Raw genomic sequence first — 15,540 nt, forward strand, 5'->3', positions numbered from 1 at the left:
TATTTTGTCGAGTGACGATCAAATTTCGCCATTACCCAAGTTCCGTTACTTGGGCCTTCACCTTATGCGCTTCCCGGAGTTGCTCCGGGGTTAGTGTTTCTTGTGGGTCCACCCCACGCCAAAACAATAACAGTCGGGATCACGTTGAGGCCACCGTGTCCCGGTCTTGTGTTATCCTGCTCCTTTTGAAATGCGCTTTGCCTTTGAACTTCCGGGAACCATCCTCCGGGCTTACATGTCCCCATGGGCCACTCCTTTGCATGGCTAACACTCCTAATTAGTCCATGACTCCCATTCAAGCATAATAGCTCCGGCGGCTTCACTCCATGTGTCATCTCATAAAAATAGGCAATGGCAACAGCACACCTGGATCCATTCCTGCGTGCCATCTCGACGCTGAGTCATGTAGGCCCTTCCTTAAGCGTTGTGCATGGCTACAATCTGGGAGACAGACTCCAGGACAAAAACTTTCCCATCATTTGCCACAACCAATTCCCATCTTTGCGAGCCCCGACTCAAGCCTTCCGACGACGCGATACTCCTTTAGCATCGTGATTTTCCCTCCTACTAACCAATGTGAGGGCTCCAACTCAACCTGAACGCTTCCACATAGACAACTCCGCCAGGTCATCCCAAACTTGGTCATCCCGGGCTTCCCTTTTAGCATTTCGTTATGAACTCCTGGGGTCGTGACCTCTAGGACACGTCACCCTGGGCTCCTTCTGAATCATTGATCTCTCCTAATCAATCTCATTCGTTCGAGATGCTAGCTTCGCTTGTGGTTATGTGTTGCGGTTGTATGGGCTAATGACCTAGCCATCAACTAACCTGCAAGCGGCCCAATAAATCCCACTACAATCAAGGATAAGGTTATGAGGCTAAGGTAAGAGATAAGATATTTCCACCCGCTCTGCACTATGAGCCTTTTGCGAAGGGACTTGACCATGGGTCGGCTACGGTGGTTCTACAAGCAGTTAGACTTGTGCTAGAACTCATCCATGGCCATCAACGTTTTATGAAGCACATGTTGGCGCTATCCCTCCTAAGCTTACAATAGAATTACCCTTCCTAGATTCTTGATGACTGAAGTGCATAACGTAGTCCAAGGACTTACCCTTTCAGCCTCTTAAAGGTCTGTGGTCCCTCTGAATCTTAATGATTTTCGGGAAGCAGGTCGATATCGTTCAAGAGATCTGCAAGTCCCTTTTAAGGAACAATGTCCCAACAAGGTTACAAGGGAATCAACATTCTACAAACAAACAGACAATTCCCCTTTTCAGTTCGATTACAAGCACAGACCATATATCAGGGACATGACTAGAATTATGACAACCCTATAGTCATTGTATTTAGGTCGGTTCAATTTTCAAACATAGTTGACACAGGTGGTCATCAAATATTCATTACTATAGGCTTGAGCCATGTTGACCACACTTTGTTAACAGTCCAAGGAGCAGAGTACAAAGGAGCAGATCAAATTTTTTCAAATCAATGTCATCATTCAGGGTCCAGTTATCTGATTGTAAACCCAATTTCTGCAAAATTTTATTGTAAATGATACTAGTATGACCATTGAGTCATGTAATTGCACCTAGATAAGCCTATGATTTTGTTGAAGGATTTCATCCTATGAAGTTTTTTAACCTCTCCAAATTATGTGTGTTTGTAAACACGGATAATCGGCAGAGTTTTTCTTCCAGCTATAACCCCAAAGCTAGGGTGGAATTCTTTGGCAATGTCTTAGGTGAGTCCTAGAGTTCAACGACTCTATTGTAAAAGTATGTTTAGGAATAATTCTAGTGCATGATCCCTCATAATTAGAACACCATGGCTAAATTAGTTTATTATAAGCACTCTTGGTTTCATACTAGATCGTATTGTGTCACAAAATTGGGTAATGTCTTGAGGGTCTAATCTAAATGTGTATTTCCCCTTCTAACAGTTGAACTAAATTGTAATATCTTGATGTAAAAATATTTTAGTGCATGCTCCCTTATAATTAGATACCATGGCTAAAATATTTGAGGGTGGAAAAATAATTAAATCCCCTCTAGAGTCAATTAATTAATTTTTCTAGCAAAATAAAACAAAAAATCTTAAGCCAGAAAATTAATTAATTTAGAGTCAAAAAATAATTATGGAGAAATTAAATTCTCTTCAAGTGGAAAATAATAAAAAAATTTGTGAGTCAAAGAAATTAATTTTCACAGGTCCTCCACCAAGGAAAAAATAGATATTTTCATAAAATTTGAGCCATTGGACCTTGGTGTTTAAGTCAAAGTCAAATGGTTTTTAAGAGAAATTCAAATTTTTCCTCAAAAATCAGAAATCGATGGTGGAGATTAAAAGAAGATCAAGTTATTTTCAACGAATGAGATTATTTTGATGAGGATCAAGCCAACTACCCATTATTTCCACTTGGAGCGGTTTATTTCTCTCTCATTCTCTATATAAGATATTGAGCTCCTATGTGGTATATTTGGATAATCTTTGGATGATGTAATTTTATAACGCTTGTGCTGAGCCTTGCTCTGCTGGAATTATTTTTCTCATAATAGAAAGACTTTGGGGTTTCAGTTCATGGTACTTTTCTATTTGTTGATCTGTGGTGTGTGCTATTTTTATTTGTTTATGCTCTATATTGTGCCAAAATTCACAATTGTTATTTCATTTGTCAATGATTATAACATTCTATTGGTATGAGTTATCTTAGGTGATCTGATTCACCATATGCTCTGACAATTATCTTTAAAATTGAATAGGGATCTACAGGTAATCTAGCCCTTCGACTCCAAGTTCATAGACTGTGGGGAAGAACTGACCTTGTTTGAGCTTTGGGCTTCCATTTTGACGATTTATTTTGCAGGAGGGTTTTGGTCAGTAATCTTTTCGAAGTTATTCATCCATATTATCCACTCTAAAAACTCTAAAAATTTCTCAATCTCTGTCTCTTGTGATATAAAGAATTTATCCGCTAATTAGAGCTTGTAAATTTAAATTTTGTAGATATTATAGATATTTGTAAAATAATTTTTCTAACCCTTGTATTTAAATTTTAAATTTTGTATAGTACTTGGGGTTTGGGATTTTTTTTATTTTTTGTATATATTGGGGTTTTGGGAAAATGTTCTATTCAATTGTGCAGGTAAATTTCTCAAGCCATCAAAGAGATCGAATCTTTTGTGCAGAGACTAGCCTAAGGCTAGGGTTTGTGGGGTTTCTCTCCTCCAAGTGAGACGTCTAGCTTCCTTGCGCAAAATCATTGGGTTTTTTACAATGTTCCACCAAGTTTCGGGGATGAGGAGGCGAGGGAGCGGGGATACGCAGGAGCGGCCTATGCAAAAGCTCCCCACAAATTTTTAGGAAACGTGGGGGGATGTCAGTGTCTTAAAAACTTATAAATATAAAATATAAATCGATGAATCATATAAGTTATAATTGGAACAAATTTAAAATGAAAAGCATGATCATTGATATCATTATCATATAAATTATAATCATACGTCATACATGTAATTTTGTAACTGTACAGTGTAACTACTAGTCTACTAACTTACTAACAATGCACAATGAAAATAAATTCTAAAATAACAAATGTTTAAAGTTTTAAACTTTAAACTTTAAACCATTCTGATTTTCCACTTCCAACTATGGACATTGAATATTGAATAATATAAAAGTCAAGTCTGATACATGAGCGGCAGTGTTCCGTTCAATGAAGGAGCAAACAGAAGGTTGCTTGACGATGGCGACAGTGTTCAATTCAAAGAAGGAGCAAAACAAAATGAAATGTGAAATGAACATAATGTAAACCCTTCACGGTCGGTCAACAAATATTTAAAAATATGATTTTTTTGTTTCGTAAAAAAATTGCGATTTTTTTCTAGGGAAACGACCCCTTAAGACTCCTTTCACCTAGGAAACGACCCCAATTGGAGGAAACAACCCCAAAAATGGAGGAAATGACCCCTTTCAAGTTTCCTCGCATACCCTGTTTTTTGGGAGCATGGGAAACATCCCAAAGTCCCCGGAGCGCGAGGGAGCTAGGAAACTCTACCCCCAGGGGGGGGACGCGACCCCATGGAACACTGGTTTTGTAGATAGATCTAGGCCTAGGAAGGCAAGATCTAGCCTCTAGCCATCCTCCAATATCAACGCACAAGCAAGAAGGAGGGCCACAGGCCCTAGGAGATAATTTTTGGCATTTTTGTGGTAAATTCGATATCTTGGCAAACTCTATTTGTGATTGCAGCGGTCTGAGTACTTTGTGAGGCCTCCAAGGCCTAGCTAAAGCCTCTTTCACCATAGCCACAACCCTTTTCTTCCTTTTTCACGAGGCCGCAACCCTATTTCAACCTTGTCGTAAGCTCTAGAGGGCTTCCTACATTGAGTCGCAAACCCTAAGGCCTATTTTCCTTGTGTCGTGACCCTTTTATCCCCTGTTGTCAGCCCTAAAGGGCTTCTATCCTTTGTCGCAGGCCTATAGGCCTTTCCCTCCCCTCTCGGTAGCCTCCAAGAGGCTTACCTTCAGGTGTCGCAGGCCTTCAAGGCCTTCTCTACCATAGTTGCAGGCCTTCAAGAGTCAAGACCTTCTTTGCCCTAGCCACAGGCCTTCTCTGCCCTAGCTACAGGCCTACCAGGCCTTGAAACCCTCATTGCTGCCTTCCCTTGCCTTCCTAGGCTCCTAGCCTCTTAGCTTTATCACTAGCCTCTTCCATCCCTAGTCTATCCCTCTAGCCCTCATTCGATCATATCTTGGATTTGACATTTTGTTTGCAGGTGTTCCCAGTGGTTTTGGAGCTAACGTTTGTGGTTGCAGATGGATAGACTCATTGGAATACTCCTAGCAAGCAAACTAGTCATAAATCAAGGCAATTGAGCCTAGTGGTTTGACCCTCTATCCTTCCTCTCTCATCACTATTCCATCTACAGTTCTGAAGTACATTGTTGACAGTGGTGTGCTCATGACATAAATACACCTAAAACAATCCTAAACTCATTAATTATTCACCTAAGGAAATAAACATTGATCTTGTCGTTATATTGGTGCCTTATAAGTAAAAATTGGAGGACTTTGGTTTTGAATTTCAAGGTCTGATATATCACCTACAGCTACAATAAGTCACCTACAGCAGTGATATAAACACATAACAGTGGCATAAAACTAATTAACAAATCATCCCCTGTCATTGGGAAAGCATTTTCATTTGTTGGGTTTCCTAATTGCTTGGTGTCTCGTCTTTTGGGTGGATTGTTGTGATTATTGCTTGGCTACCTCATCTTGCATTTCATTGTCATCTCTTTCATCTCATTGCACTCTTGCATGCATAAGCATTCACTGTTAACAATCTCATCTAAGTGATAAGATACATGTGCTCTCATTAAGTCAATATTCTCAATAAGAAGATAAAGGCTCTAAAATTGGTTTACTTGGATTAAATTAACATTTATTGCAAAAGATTATCTTTCTGCTCTAAATAAGTCTGCTCTTTCTCCGTTAACATCATTAGCATAAACTAAAGAGTAATATTTTGAGCTGCAAACATTCCTGCATTGTCATTTTTGGATGTTTAGCTCTCTTCCTCTCATTGACATTGAAAAGCATTAGTACATTGTCTAACGGATTGCTAGCATTTGCGATGTTGGAATACTTTCACTTGTCATTGCTATCATCGAAATTGGCTATTGGGTAAGTAGTTGCATTGCTTTTTATTGTCATAGTAGAATTATCATTTCTTGTAAATTTACTTGTTATAACAAGAGCACTAACTTATTGTTTTGCAAGTGAGCATCATAATCTTGCAATATTATCACTCTCAAAGCACTTAATTGATCTCTTTAATCTTCAGAATTGCTAATTGCATTAATATCTTGTTGAGGGATTGGCATTATCCAATTGGCAAATCAACATTGTTAAGAGAAGCATTGGACTTGGACAATTTAGAATTGGGGAATGAGTGCGGGAGCGAGGAGTAGCAGGGAGGAGGAGAATAATGGTGAGCGGATCAGGAATCTGCACGAAGGAGGTGGTGGTGGATGCGCACCACCATATGCTTGGCCACCTCGCCTCTATACTAGCCAAGGAGCTTCTCCACGGTCAGCGAGTGGGCTGCGTGCGCAGACATTCATTTGGGCAGAGGACTTCTGGCAGGATGAGATCGAAACCCGTGGGCGGCCAAACGGGGCCCAAACTTTTCAGATCCGAGGGTTTTGTGCTCAGATCCGGCCTGGATCTACACGATCAGGCCAACACTCGAGAACAGTCAGAACCCTGGAAGCAGATCAGCGGCAACAAGCAAAGATCGGGCAGAGGGTTGGTGGATCCAGGCATGCACAAGGAAAAACGACCCGATACGAGGCCAGATCCAGAAGACGGTTCACAGATGGAACAGGTAATAACAACTCCTTTTCAGATTTTTATTAAAACCCCTGTGGGGAAAACCTGCTTAGTATGGGTACATGCAGAAAGCACTATCTTGCAGCTGAAAAAACAAATAAGGGCAGTAACGGGATACCCGGTCCAGATCCAACATTTGGTCAGCGGTAGGTGGTCCCTCCAGGATAGTAGATCGCTGAAAAGCTATGAGATAAGTCCAGGATCAACCATTGCTCTAAACCTCAGGCTGAGAGGAGGGGCTACGCCTCAGGGACAGTCAAGCTCCTCAGGAGGAGACAAGGGGAAAAAGACAGCACCTCAGCATCAACCCAAGGAAGGTCCCTCATATAAAAACATTTTACAGGGCAATAAAGAATCAGCGGCCTCTCCAGATCAAGGTGGATATACACCTCGGCCATACATAGTAGATCAGCTAGGGCAAACTCCAGCTCTAAACTTTGATTCTACAGGGCTTGATGATTTCGTTAAGTCCTACGAAACACAGGCCCTAATCTGCCGTTTTAACAGTTTCTGGCCAAAACCAATGGACCTATTCCACTGGATCTTCACCAAATGGACCATGGAATGTGACATACATCTATGCTCCAAGGGGTTTTTTATAGTAAGATTTGCATCCAAGGAAGTTAGAGATACAATCATCAGCGCTGGGCCTTGGTTTTGGGGAACATCGGGGTTGTTTATGACCCCATGGTTCCCAGATTTCGATCCAAACAAAACGACGGTATCCAAAGTGTCGGTCTGGGTCCGTCTATACAACCTTCCCCTTCACTTTTGGAGTGAACGAGTACTGGAAGGCATCGGGAACAGTATAGGGAAATATCTCAAAACAGATCTGGAAAGGATTGATGAAAGGGTCTATACTTTCGCACGTATTTGTGTGGAAGTAGATCTAAGTAAAGGGTTGCCAGACAACATCAGGCTGATCTACAAACAACAAAATTGGCTGCAAACACTAGACTACGAAAACACTGCATTCAGATGCAGGCTCTGTAGGCAGACAAGACATTTGCAAAGCACATGTCCAGAAGCAAAGAAAGTAAACAACAAAAAGAAGCAGAAAGGGAAGCAGAGGAAGGGATGGCAATTTCCACCCCCCGTCTCAGAGGATGAAGAATCAGAAGCAGAAGAGGAAGATACCCCCACAGAGAATGCAGAGGTCTCTCAAGGAATGGAGACCCAGAAGGGAACCACATCAGATAACAAGGCCACACAGTTCCACACAAATCAGGGAGAGAAGGCAAACGAGGATCTGAATATGGGAGGGACCAAAAGGCATCATCACTCAGACACTTCAGATTCAGACAAGGAAACAGTTACACAGAAAGTAGAAACACAGTTAGTCATAGCTTCGATCGAGCCAACTCAAGGTGAGTGGCGCAAGGTCGAAAAGAAAAAGGGGAGAAAAACTTGAAGGGTGAGTCCATTACTCACTACCGGTTTTCAGTTTTTCTGCCCTTCCCCCTTTTTCTCTCTTTCTCTTATTCTTCTTCTAGTGCACGTTATTTTTTAACGTTGCATGGGGTGCGAAAGCACTTGAGCCCTATGGGCTAATACAGAAATGCTTAATGCATCTGCAATGTGTAACTTTTCATTTTTAAAATAAAAGGTTACCGATTTTTTCCTTGGAAAAAAAAGAGAAGCATTGGACTTGTGCATTTTACATTTGTTGATCAAGTAATTGTCCATTGTGAGATTGTTAATCATGAATTGCTTTACATAACATTTTATGGCGCCATCTCATTGGTTCATTTAGCACTCCTTTTTAGGAGAAGATTGTCCTTGTAAATTGTTAAGTACTTTTCTTTTATTGCTCTAAATCGAAGATCATTATGTGGGTAATTCAAAGTACTTAAAACTTTTAATGATCTCACCTAAAGGCTAATCACTCATTTTGCACTTGCATTCTAGGAATAGCATTGCATTAATTAACTTACCTCCAAGCATAAGTTTGGTCGAAATACAATAGGATCACCTCTCTCACCCAACTTGCGAAGTTTAGACCCCCACTTGTGGTTAACACAATGACCTTGCATTCGTCAGAGCCACAGTCTTTGCAGCGTTGGAGGCATCGAGTGGTTAGAACTCCAGGGGAGGTATCGTTAATATAGCCTTTGCTATCTTCTCTTGGGTTTCTCTCCACAACCTACACTTGAGATTGGCTTCAAAACAGCTGAGAGAAATGATTCACTGAGATAGGCATTTAATCTAAAATTAACCCAGAGTTTGCATTCCACTTAGTTTTAGGTTTTGCATCACATATAGGATAGTGTGCATCCTAAGCAGCGATTGTTCATCCAGTAACTTGGCAGTTAATTTATATTATGCAAGTGATATGACTCTAGAAGACACCGATCTCTCAATACTCAAATTAAATCGTGCTAATAATTAAACTTGCTAATCACCATTAACCAAGTTGCTAAGCCATTCAGTTGTGTCTCCCAAGCTTCTTGGTTCCTGATAAGTCTTTCATCGTCACATTTCATAGGGACTACCCCCCATAGCTTGTTGTAGGGAGATAGCTAGAACGGAGAGGGCGGGGATAAGATTGACAGCCCCTACTCTAAGTCGTTGTTGCGTTCACCTGTACAATTTGGGCGACAACAAGCCACACAGCGAACACCCAATGCTCATCCCACATATAATGATAGCTATTCATTGCATACAACACTCATATAGGTGGTTACACTTGTGTATTTCCTGCATAATGAGGATTAGTGCAACACTACAACAACAAGGCACACATTCATCAGAATTTCCATTCCAATCAAAGCGAACCAAGAATCATTCATACAGTTAATGAAACACCAATGTAACAATTTGGCATGAACTCAATAACCAAAAATGCATTTACAAACACTTATATGAATTCAACACTAGAATTAGCATCTAAGGTCGAGACTACAACTATCCACCCAACCATAGACAAGCTACAGCCATAGCTACATGTAGTTGTCACCCTTGAGCCAGATTCCAAAGCTTGAGGTGGAGTGCTTTTTTGGGCTTTTGACAAATAGAACAATGGAAACAGGAATGCCACCAAGCCACGTTGCCTTCATCCACCAGCTACCCATATGACATTCAACATTTCAGGTATAATCACTCCATGTCGGGACACGAAAACACAGAGATCCTCAACTCACTCTACAGGAGAAGAGAGCCACAATTAGGAAGGTTCATCAGTGGTTAAGTTGTCGATGTAAAGAAATCACTCTCTAGGTGGTTCATCAATGAGTCAAGAACCAAATTTTTAGCCTAAGGCAACTCCTGATGGTTCTTTCAGCCCTCATGAGCACCAGACTGAAATCTTCCAATCCAACTGGTTCAACAAGCCACAACCTTCTAGTGATTTCTTCAAACTAACAAACAAGCCACTGCTCTCTCTCTCTCTGTGATGCCTTTACCAAGCAAGCCACATGTCAGAGGATTCTTCAACTGGTGCTCTAATCCAGAGATCAAAACTTAGGGATAGGAATCATTGTTCCTTCTCCAACACTTTTCCTTTTTTTCTTGTTGCTTCTATGTGCATCCTTTTTTCATTTTTCTTTCTAGGCGCCTATACGCCCCTCAGCTGATTTTACCTTGTGTTGTTCAACGGCCAACTGCCTACCTCTCCACGAGGTTCCACGTAGCCCCTTTCTTAGACAGTGCAGCCCATACTACTCTATTCAAATTTTGTCCTTATTTTCTTGTTGTTAGAGGCTACGGATGTTAATTTTCCACTGTTCTATGCTATTACAATCACTTGGCCCAATATTTTCTTCAATTAGCAATCAAATTCAATCTTCCAATGATAAATAGCAATTGTAGATAGAACAGTAAATGCAATGTACAATAGAAGACAATCAAGATCATAACAAGAGACACAAGATTTAGTCAAAGACCAGGGAAAAACCCCACCAGGGGAAAACCCTTTCAAATTATTCTTCTAATAGATTGTCATCAAATGTTCAACAGAGAGATACAATGATTCAATTCATCAACAAAAGAGTCAAAGTCAATTCCTTGACTAACCAAGAGATCAACCAACCAATATCCAATAGATGAGCCTCACATGCAAACTTGGTCAACAACTCAAAGTCTGCAATTCTGCCACAATCAAAGATGCCCTAACTAGTCGTAAGTCAACGGTCACACTGCCTCAAACGAGCTCAACAGTCAAAATATGCAGCCTTCTTTGCTGGCCAAACTTCAGCAAAAGCAGCCCCAAACAACTCGATCAAACTCAGTCAAAGGAGAGGGAAAAACCATGTGATCAACTTCAAATTTCAAAGGTCAAAGTCAGCGGTCAACAGAGGTCAAACTACATAGAAAATATCAATCTTTGTGCCAGTCAATTCGGCCTCCTAGAATAGGTTCAAATCTTGTCAAAGCAAGTCAAACTTTCCATGGTCAAAGTTGGTCAAACCATCCCAAACAGAAGTCAAACTTTGGTCAACAGAAAGTAATCTCCTCCTCACATGTGTGAAAAGAACCTGCAATTTTCAAAGTTGTACAAACCATAGAAGAGAACCAACGAATGTGTTGATGATGCTCTAAAGTGATGTGCCTTGAAGTGTATTTATATGGGTTTTAGGAGACCCAATTTGTCTTTAAAGCCGACTTGTACTTTTAGTGCGCATATGGGTTTCACATTAAAAATATGTTTTTCCTTGGCCAAATTAAATTCTTCTAAGGGCAAAGAGGGTCTTCTTTACATGAGGAAGCTTGTCAAAAGGAGGGAATATTCCCCTGAGCTGGCAAACTAAAACTCCCTCACAACTAAGGAGAAATTTCCAACTACATCATAAGTCCCATCTCAAATGTTCGTCATCATCACGTCAAATGTCGTCTTTGCTCATCTTCGCTCAACCCTACTCTTCTGTTGAACACTCTGGGATCTAAAGAAGAAGAATTTGACATCATAGGGGAGCTCAAGCTACCACGCTCTATCCAAGGACAATAGGCAGGATACTACTTACGGTGAGGTAAGAATCACACTCTATCCTATTGACATGTGACAATAGGCAGGATACCACTTACCCTAAAGGAAAAGATCACAAACTATCCTATTGGTTGTTGATCTTCCCAACTTGACCCTCAAGAGTCAATGGTAGAACACCTACATCCCATCACTTGAGCAGGATACCACTTACCATGAATGGTAAGGTTCATAGTCTATCTCAAGTCTACTCACCCATTGGCCAGATGGGCAGAAACAATCCCAACAAACCAATCTTGTGGGTAGGATTCCAACATGGGTATACTCTGTCAAGACCAAAGAGAGACATTTGGCAGGATACGACTTACCGTAAAAGGGAAGGATCACAAACTATCCTATTGCTCGACAATAGGTAGGATACGACATACTGTAGAAGCTAAGGATCACAGACTATCCTATTGTCCAGAGTTCCCTTAACCCAAGGAATTATCTAGCTCAATTCCTCTCCTTGTGAGCTCAAACAAGGGGGAAGAGCATAGCTCAGTGTTCTCAATTAGTCGGGACCCTTACCGAGGAGGGTCACATCCATTAGTCCAAGCTGCTTTTTGAAGATCAAGAACTTCCCTTTTGGCAAAGCTTGGTGAGTATATCTGTTATCTGTTCATCAGTCGAAATGTGATGAAGTCTCATTGCTCCTCTCTGCACCATATCTCATATATAGTGATACCTGATCTCAGTATGCTTGGACTTGTCATGAAACACGAGATTCTCTGCTAGTTGGATCCCACTTTGGTTGTCGCAATATATCACCGCTGTATCCAGGATTTGCTCAATTAGCTCTCCAAAGAGCTTCCTCAACCATATTGCCTCCAAGCCAGCCATGCTAGCAACCATATATTTTTCCTCGGTCATGCTCAAAGCTACGAACTTCTATTTCTTGCTCATCCAAGATATCAAGGTAGACCCCAAACTAAAGCAACCTGATGTGCTCTTCCTGTCAATAACATTTCCATCCCAATCAACATCAGTGTACCCATGTAGTCTCACATCTTCAGTAGTATATCTCAGACCAAGATTGATCGTCCCATGCAAATATCTCAGCACATGCTTAGCAACAACCCAGTGTGCATGGAGAGGACCAATCATGAATTGAGTCAAAGTGTTAACTGCAAAACATATGTCCAGACAGGTGTTCACTAGGAACATCAATGCTCCAATCAATTGTCGATACTCAGAGGGGTTCACCAAGTCAGGTCCAACAACATATCCACATAACTTCTTGAAGTTTATTTCCATCAGAGTGGCCAGGGACTTGCGTTCTACCATTCCAAATCTTTCTAATAGTTTCACGACATATTTTCCTTGAGAAAGGAAAATCTCACCGAGTCTTTGCCATACTTCTAATCCCAGGAAGTAATGCATCAAACCAATATCCTTCATTTCAAACTTAAAGGCCAACTCCCTCTTACATTCAAGCACAGAGGCTCACTACATGTCAAGAATAGATTGTCAACATATAAAATCAAAATCGAAGGCATACCTTGGACGACTTTGAAGTAGAGTTTTGAGAAAGCATTGCTTCTCGTGAATCCAAGCTCCACTAGGTAACTATCAATGCGGGCATACTAGGCTCTGGGGGCTTGCTTCAAATCATATAGTGCTTTCCTCAACCCACAAACATGAGACTTCTTGTCCTTCACTTCAAATCCCTGATGTGTGCTCAACATATACTTCTTCCTGTAGTATGCCATGAAGAAATCCAGTCTTTACATCCATCTAATGAAGGGTCCATCCTTGACTTGTAGCAAAGGCAACAATAGAACGGATAGTAGTTTATCAGGCAACTGGTGCATATATAATATCATAGTCTTCTCCCTCTTTTGGGGAAAACCTCTAGCAATGAACCTTTCCTTATATTTCTCAACACTCCCATCACCTACATGCTTGATCTTGTATAGCCACTTTGAAGTTATGACAAACTTTCCTTTGGGTCTCGAAACAACATCCCACACATCATTCTTCATAATAGACTCATACTCTTCGGCCATGGCATCCTTCCAAACCTGCTCTTTCATTGCTTCTTCAAAAGTGGGAGGCTCAACCTGGATGATAGTGCTCATAGCTACAACGTACCCCTGGTATCAGCATGGCTTCTTGCTTTCTCTAAAGGTACCTCTAGAAGCGACTTGTCTTTCAGCATCTTGTAAAGTATCACAAAGCCAAAGTGGTCTCTTCTTGGTAGGGGGATCACTTGGAGCAGAATACAAGGGTTCCATAGGCTCCATGGGATCATCAATAATACGTTTCTCAAATTCCAGCATAGAAGCAACTTTTGATCATGTAACATGGCTCAGGAAACATCCATGATAAACCTGTTCTTTCTTTCAGCGACACTATTCTGCTCGAGATTATATGGTACAATAGACTCTTTCTTGATTTGAGCCTCCTTGCAAAAGTCAACGAACTCATTTGAGGTATATTCTCCAACATTGTCAGACCTGAAAACTTTGATTTTCTTCCCTGTTTGATTTTCTATCAACGCCTTGAAGTCCTTAAACCTATCAAATGCTTTGTCCTTATGCTTCAAATAGAATATCCATGTTTTCCTAAAGAATTCATCAATAAAGATAATATAATAGAGGTAACCACCAAGGGAGTGCACAAGCATGGGTCCACATAGGTCAGAGTGGATGAGTTGTAGAATATCATTAGTCCTGCTTTTGCTGGAGAGGAATGATCCCCTTGTCTTCTTTCCACTAGCACACTCTGGATATACACCATCATGACTAAATTGAACACCAGGCATCCCAAAGACCAACTTTCCTACTTTAGGTCGAGCTTCGTAATGTAGATGTGCCAACCTTCGATGCCATAGCTCACTTTGATGATTGATATCGTGGACCATAGCTTGTAGAGGTATTCTATTGACTCTATAGTGTCCTTCAAATCTACATCCCAAGGTGAAAGCATCCCTCATGCGAGATTCCATAGGCCAAGTGAGGACCTTTTCTCTTGTGAAGGAAACTCTCATCCCTTTGTCTTCCAAGGCAAATATAGATACCAAGTTCTTCTTTAATCCCGGAACATACATAACATCATGAAGAAAAATGAATTCCCTGCAGTCCAAATGAAACTTAACAGATCAAATCCCTTCACAAGATGAGTGGAGTTGTCTTCAAGGATGATCTTTAGATTTGACTCCCTCTCAACCAGATTTGAAAGGACCTCACAATACCCAGAGAAATGTCTAGATGCCCCACTATCTAACAACCAACTATCACAAAAGTCTAGAGAAGAACAACTAGAAAGAGCAGAAATAAGAATATGTTCAGATTGAGAAGCAACTGCATTATTTTCATACCTTGAGTTCCTTGATCTCATTTGCAGACGATGTCCTTCTTCATGATCATCAGGAGCATCATCTCTTCTTCTTCTATCATCTCTCCTTCTTCTATCATCACCCCTTCTTCTATCATCACCTCTTCTTCTATCATTAAACCTGTTGTTGTTGAAGCCACGATTGTTGTTGTAATTGGACCTTGGAGCATCTCTCTTTTTCGAACAATCTCGGGCATAGTGACCATGCTTGTGACAATTGTAGCATTCAATATTCCTTAATCTTCTATTTGAGTCCTTTGATTCAAGGGCAAGCTTTCTTGAACCAAATGGTCTCCCTCTTCCTTTTCTCTTCTTGTCTTGTGCAACAAATGCAGAGGGCTCTCCTTCTTCATGCTTTTGAATTCTCCCTCTAGAGATCATCCTGGTTTCTTCTTGAGTACACTTGCCAACGAGCTCATCAAATGTTAGGAACTTGTCATTGTTGCTAATAGTAGTAATGAAGGTTTCCCAGATAGGAGGAAGACCTTGAAGAGTGACCAACATCAGCGCTCTGTCAGATATATGCTCACCAGCAGTCAGCTATTGATCCCTTAGATAGGATATCCTCATGACATAGGATTGCATAGATTTCCCCTTGTTAATTTTCATGTCCTTTAGTTGTTTCTTCAAAGAAAGGAAATGATTCAAATTATTGACCACATACATCCCATCCAGCTTATCAAAGATATCCTTAGACTTTTTCAATTTTCCAACATAAGGAAAGAAATGATCTTTCAATGAATCAATGAAAATTTTCTTGACTTTGAGCTCACCTTTCTTGTATCTCGATTTAGTAGTAGCAGGAGCATTTTTCAAAGGCTCGGGTACTTTTCCTTCCACATATTCC

General features: G+C 40.8%; 1 protein-coding gene across 5 annotated transcripts in view; it reads right to left on the bottom strand.

Moving 5' to 3' along the window:
• LOC149168037 (phosphoinositide phosphatase SAC2-like) overlaps nucleotides 1-15,540 on the bottom strand; it is a 408,861-nt gene that overhangs the window by 250,520 nt on the left and 142,801 nt on the right. The gene's annotated exons all lie outside the window — the stretch shown is intronic.

The sequence above is a fragment of the Pinus tabuliformis genome, chromosome 5_1 (assembly GCF_031772625.1).
Source record: "Pinus tabuliformis cultivar Carrire ecotype Pingquan chromosome 5_1, CPIR1, whole genome shotgun sequence".
Classification (NCBI taxonomy): Eukaryota; Viridiplantae; Streptophyta; class Pinopsida; order Pinales; family Pinaceae; genus Pinus; species Pinus tabuliformis.